Here is a 6,365-nt window from a genome sequence, read left to right on the forward strand (position 1 = left end):
TTCACTTCCTCCAGTTTTTCCCCAATCAAACTTACCTCCCAATTGACTTGTCCCTCAACCCTACTGTACCTAATAACCTTGCTCTTATTCACATTTACTCTCAGCTTTCTTCTTTCACACACTTTACCAAACTCAGTCACCAACTTCTAATGCCTGTTCCCTTCAGGTAATTCTGTAGCAGAGGTGTGTGATGTCACCATGGTTGTTTAATTTGTTTATGGATGGCATGGTGAGGAAGGTAAATACAAGGGTCCAGGAGAGAGGGGTAGGTAAGCAGTCTGTATTGGGTGAGGGGGGCCTGGAAGTGAGTCAGTTATTGTTTGCTCATGACACAACCCTTGTGGTAGATTCAAGTAAGAAACTGCAGAAGTGGGCGTCTGAATTTAGAACAAAGTGAAAGGAGGGCACTGTAAGCAAATGTGAGTAAAAATAAGGTTATTAGGTCTTGCAGTGTAGAGGGACAGGTTAGTTAGGGGGGGGGGTGAGTTTGAATGGAGAAATTTGGAGGAAATGGGGTTTTAGATACCTTGAACAGAACAAAGCAACAAATGGAATGGAGATGATTCATGGGGTGTGTGAGGGGTGGAGGTACTATGAGCGTTGAGAAATATGTGGGAGGTTGAAAACTGGGATATCTGAAGGAAGAGTTATTCCACTGATAATGTAGATGTAGAGATGCAAGGCATGGGCTATAAAATGAGAATGTTTGAGGGTGCATGTGTTGAAAATTAAAAATCTGAGAACAAAATGTGATGCGAGGAGAGTTGATTGTGTAAGTAATGACAGAGTAAGAGAGGAGAAGTGTGATAATAAGACTGGCTGAAAGAGCTGAAGGTGTGCTCAACAAGTGAAAAGAGGATGACAAAGAGGCTATATATGTCAGAAGTGAAGATGAAGGCAAAGATAAAACTGAAGATAGGAAGTTGGAAGGGAAAAAGACTGAGAGCTTTGGACCTAAACATGCAGGAGGGTGAAAGGCATGCAAGGGACTGAGTGAATTGAAGTAGTGTGATAAATGGGATGATGTTCAGTTAGTGGGCTGTACTAGAGAATATGAAATAGCAGGAAAAAAACACAGAAAGGTTGTAGGTGCCTGGTTGGGGTTATGGGGCTGCAGTTTTGGTGCATTACACATGACAGCTATAGAATGAAGCCTTATCTTCATCTGTTCCTGGCACTACCTCACTAACATGGGATATGTTAAACAAGTACAACAGAAAGAAGAAAATCATTATTACTATTATTATTATTATTATTATTTATTATACTTAGTCGCTGTCTCCCACATTAGCGAGGTAGCACAAGGAAAAAGACAAAAAAATGGCCCAACCCACCCACATACACGTATATACATAAATGCCCACACATGCACATATACATACCTGTACATTTCAACATACACATACATACACACCCACAGACATATATACACATGTACATATCAATACTTGCTTCCTTTATCCATTCCCGTTGCCATCCTGCCACATATGAAATGACACCCCTCTTCCCCCGCGCATGTGTGAGGTAGCACTAGGAAAGGACAACAAAGGCCACATTTGTCCACACTCAGTCTCTAGCTGTCATGTGTAATGCACCGAAACCACAGCTCCCTTTCCACATCCAGGCCCCACAAAACTTTCCATGGTTTACCCCAGACACTTCACATGCCCTGGTTCAATCCACTGACAGCACGTCGACCCTGACACTATTATTATCATTTCTTTTTTCATACTATTCGCCATCTGCATTGGCAAGGTAGCATTAAGAACAGAGGACTGAACCTTTGAGGGAAATCCTCACTTGGCCCCCTTCTCTGTTCCTCCTTTTGGAAAATTAAAAATGAGAGGGGAGGATTTCCAGCCCCCAGCTCCCTCTCCTTTTAGTCGCCTTCTATGACACGCAGGGAATACGTGGGAAGTATTCTTTCTCCCCTATCCCCTATCATTATTATTATTATAAATGATCACTGCTTCCCACATCGGAGGTAACGCCAGGAAACAGACAAAGAATGGCCCATCCATTCACATATACATATACATATATATAAATGCTACCATGCCTTACAGGAATCATCATCCCCCTGCTTTGGTGAAGTAGCGCCAGGAAAACAGACAAAAAGGCCACATTCGTTCACAGTTTTTAGCTGTCATGTGTAATGCACTGAAACCACAGCTCCCTATCCACATCCAGGCCCCACAGACCTTTCCATGGTTAATTATAATATGTAACCTTTACAAACACCTAACTCACACAGGTCATTCTTCATAACTAGACTTTCCTGCAGTTAGCACTACGTGCTAGCACTCTCGCAGCTCGTTCTTCATAGCTTAATTTTCCTGTGGTGAGCATTATTGTGCTAGCCCTGCCTTCTAGCAAAACGATAGGAGCAGTAGATAGAAACATTTAGACTTAAGTAGGAATCAGGAGTATTAGATAGGAGTGGCCATTGGGAACATTAGGTAGGAGCCTCTGCAAACACTATGCTAGACTTGCTCTCTGCCACTGACCTTTTAAGGGTGAGGCACTAAAGACCAAGAAGTGGTAATGGAGTTCTTTAGTTATGGAGGCTGTTGCCGTGGCCACCTCTCTGAGGGAGTTCCAATTGGAACAGGCATCAGAGACATAGATAGAATAGATATATATTATTATTAAGACATCATACCCATTATTTGTTATAACATTCCCTTAATATTTATACTCGATACACAAAATCAAGGTCAACACCGTCAAGGCTGGCTGATGGTCATGAGTATGCCACTGCCCTAACTGCTTGAAATTTCATACATTTTGTCTTATTTATTAGTATTTAAATCAAATTTTTGCATTGATATGAATGTATGACTGGGATTGATTAGATACTGTAAACTGGACAGAGGGACAAAATACCACAATGTTCTCATTATCTGAACACCCAACCTTGATCACATTCAGTTTATCAGTAAGCCCATCCATATAAATGTTAAACAAGTATGGAGATAATACTCCTCCCTGCTGCTTGCCACACGTCAAAAATGGTTGTGACACAGCAATCCCCCACTTCAAACACAACTGATGTCAAATGTACCACACACATAGTATATTCATAAAATGTACAGGTACGCCTTTATTTGACAAGATAGTGAGGACTTCTTCACAACAGGCCTTGTCAGAAGCTTTACTAGTAAATACTTCTTTAAACCGTGGAAAGTTCTGTGGGACCTGGACGTGGAAAGGGAGCTGTGGTTTTGGAGCATTATACATGACAGCTAGAGACTGAGTGTGAACAAATGTGGCCTTTATTGTCTTTTCCTAGCACTACCTCGCACACATGAGGGGGAGGAGGTTGTTATTTCATTGTGGCAAGGTGGCGATGGGAATGAATAAAGGCAGACAGTATGAATTATGTACGTGTGTATATATGTATATGTCTGTGTGTGTATATATATGTATACGTTGAGATGTATAGGTATGTATATTTGCGTGTGTGGACGTGTATGTATATACATGTGTATGTGGGGGCTTGGGCCATTCTTTCGTCTGTTTCCTTGCGCTACCTCGCTAATGTGAGAGACTGAAAAAAAAAAAACTTTGCAACAAACCTTGTCAAATGCTTTACTCATGTCCATGATGCAGGTATATATGGGAGTCTTTTTACTATTGTATAATGATATAAAATGTCTGAGAACATATACAGCCATCTGAGTAACTAATCCACTTTTGTAAGCAAACTGGTGCTGAGATGTATGCATATACCCCTTGCACATGTTTAATATAACACATTAGAGTAATTTCAGAATCAAAGAAGATAGCACTGTAGGCCAATAACTGCTCAACAATGATGTCTTTATTCTTATCCTTAAGTAGTGGAACAATAATAGTTTTAGATAAAATATCTAGTAGGTGTGAGTGGTTCAGACAGGATGTAAATAACAGTGCACTCCTCATTTCCCAATTTCACTGTATTATTCCTGGCTACAGACTCCTCTTTACCAAATATATCATTCTAAATCATCCTCAAATTATTCTCCTCTTTTTGGTATTGCCCTAGTCACAACACAAGCTGGGTAAACAATTTTATTATACTGTATATCACCATCAGGTCCATCAGGTTTATACTCCTCTGAGACATCCACCACATTTTTATGTCATGTGGTTCACTTTTACAGTAGTCTCTACATCAAGTGGATTTTCACACATAATAAACACTAGGACTACCATGTCGCCAGCCAAATCATTCACCAAAAACATCTGCATTCCAGGTAAGGAAGTTCCTTATCTCAACTTTTACACTGCCACTCACAAACCTACTCTCAAGATTCACATTATGTAATGGGACAGTCATCCCTAACCCTCTTACACTTCTTCACCAGAGTGAGACTCCTCTGTCTACTCTATACATCTTTCAGAATTAAACTCTGGTTTGCTCCAGGATCTCTCAATATCATAATTTTTTCCTCAGGAATGCCTTTAATCCAAACTTCAGTAATAAATGACCCAAAATTTACAATTTTGCTTTACTCACTGTACCCACTACCTCTTACACCACAAATATTCTGGGGTTTTCCTCAAGCAACAATTAATCCCACATACTTTTAGGATTCTCTGACAGTGATATTTAGCATGACCATTTTCTCCACAACCAAAACATTTCATTGGTGGTCTCTCCTGTCTACTAATATAAGGGTTATAATTGGACTGAGGTCTTGGATACTTGTATTGTGTTTGTCTTTGGGATCTGTTCCCTACAGTATTTTGTGACACATAGTTAGGTGGATCTTCCACTTAATAATGTGGACTAGGCTGCTTAACATCTGAATAGTTCTCATGCTATAATTTCAGTCATAATTCTGCCTTACTCCACTTTGTTTATGTGAAACCTTCTCCTTATACATTTTGTGTGCCACTGCTAACTGGTCATCAATCCATCAAATTCTCACTTATTTCATAATTAATTTCAGGGTATACAATACTTCTGAAATACTCCGACAGGTCTAGTTGTCTTCATTCATCCATTGCCTTTACTTCTTCAGACTTACAACACCTGTTGAATTTCAATCCACATTCTCTAGCCACTTCAAGATGAGTTCATTCACTAGTTTTCTTGAAGTCCCTAAACCTCCTCCTGTACACTTCTGCATCTATTTTCACGGTCTTCAACACTGCTTCCTTAACAGCCTTATAATCCACTGATTCCATCATACTCTGAGATGCATATGCCTCTAGCCTTACCCTTAAATTTACAGCACCAACATAGCCCAGTCACTTTCATCCCATTCTTTAATAGTTGTAACTTTTTCAAACTGAATAAAAAGTCCTCAGCTTCTTTTACAAACTCAGGTAACTGATTTATGCCATTATCTTCATCTCCAATTCCTCTTCTCATAACTGTCCTCTCCTCTATCTGTAACTTCATAAGTTTTACTTCTTTGTCTGGCTGTGTCCCCTCTTTTTCTTTCTCTGCCTCTTGCTGCATTTTCTTAAATTCAAACTCTAACTTCAATCTTTCCATTGCCATTTTTTCACTCATCTTCATCTCACCACCACTACAATTTCCAATACCTTCAGATTCCTCCAACATTGACAAAGACACCAGTTCATCAATTAACTCTCTCTGCATATCACTTTTGGTATGTGACCTCAGAAATTTCATAAATAGATGCCACCTGGTTTAATTCATCTTTAGTGTACTGGTACAGAAAATGTACATCTTGGGTTTCCCTGAATTTCTTTGTGTTGTCAGGCATATTTTAACTCTTGACAGGAATCACCTAACCACAAATTCTATACAAGTATGAACACTTGCTTGTTTACAGAAATCTTCACCAGTACATCACACGAGCAAAGTGGGGTACTAACCCATGACACTTGACACTTTCGTACAACTTGGTTACACTGGACAATCATTGCACTTGACTCAAACTCCCAGTACACTTTATTCCAATCCCAGTACACTTGGTGGTGAAGATGAATATAAGCAGAAATATTACACTATGCACACTACACAATACACCTTCTTCATCTGTTCCTGGCAGTACCTTGCTAACATGAGAAGTGTCAAACACGTATGAAAGAAGATTCTCTCTTTCTCCCTTGGTAGGCAGTACTCTGATGGCAGCCACTGACCATGGAAATTCTACTGGTAATTCCCACCTCGGTACTGGGAGGTTTAGTGACGGCTGTGTAGTTTCATTCCTTTGGCCTATGTTTCTGCCTCTTCCTTCTACCTCACCTACACTTGGGATGCTCACATTCACTTCACAAACATACAACCTCTCCTTTTCACACAAAACACTTGACAACATATAGCTCACATGACTTTTGGCATAACCCCATATAGTCTCCTACAGTAAGTACTATTCACTAGCCCTGCTCACTGGCAAAATCAT

This window comes from Panulirus ornatus, chromosome 72, assembly GCF_036320965.1.
Source record: "Panulirus ornatus isolate Po-2019 chromosome 72, ASM3632096v1, whole genome shotgun sequence".
Taxonomy (NCBI): Eukaryota; Metazoa; Arthropoda; class Malacostraca; order Decapoda; family Palinuridae; genus Panulirus; species Panulirus ornatus.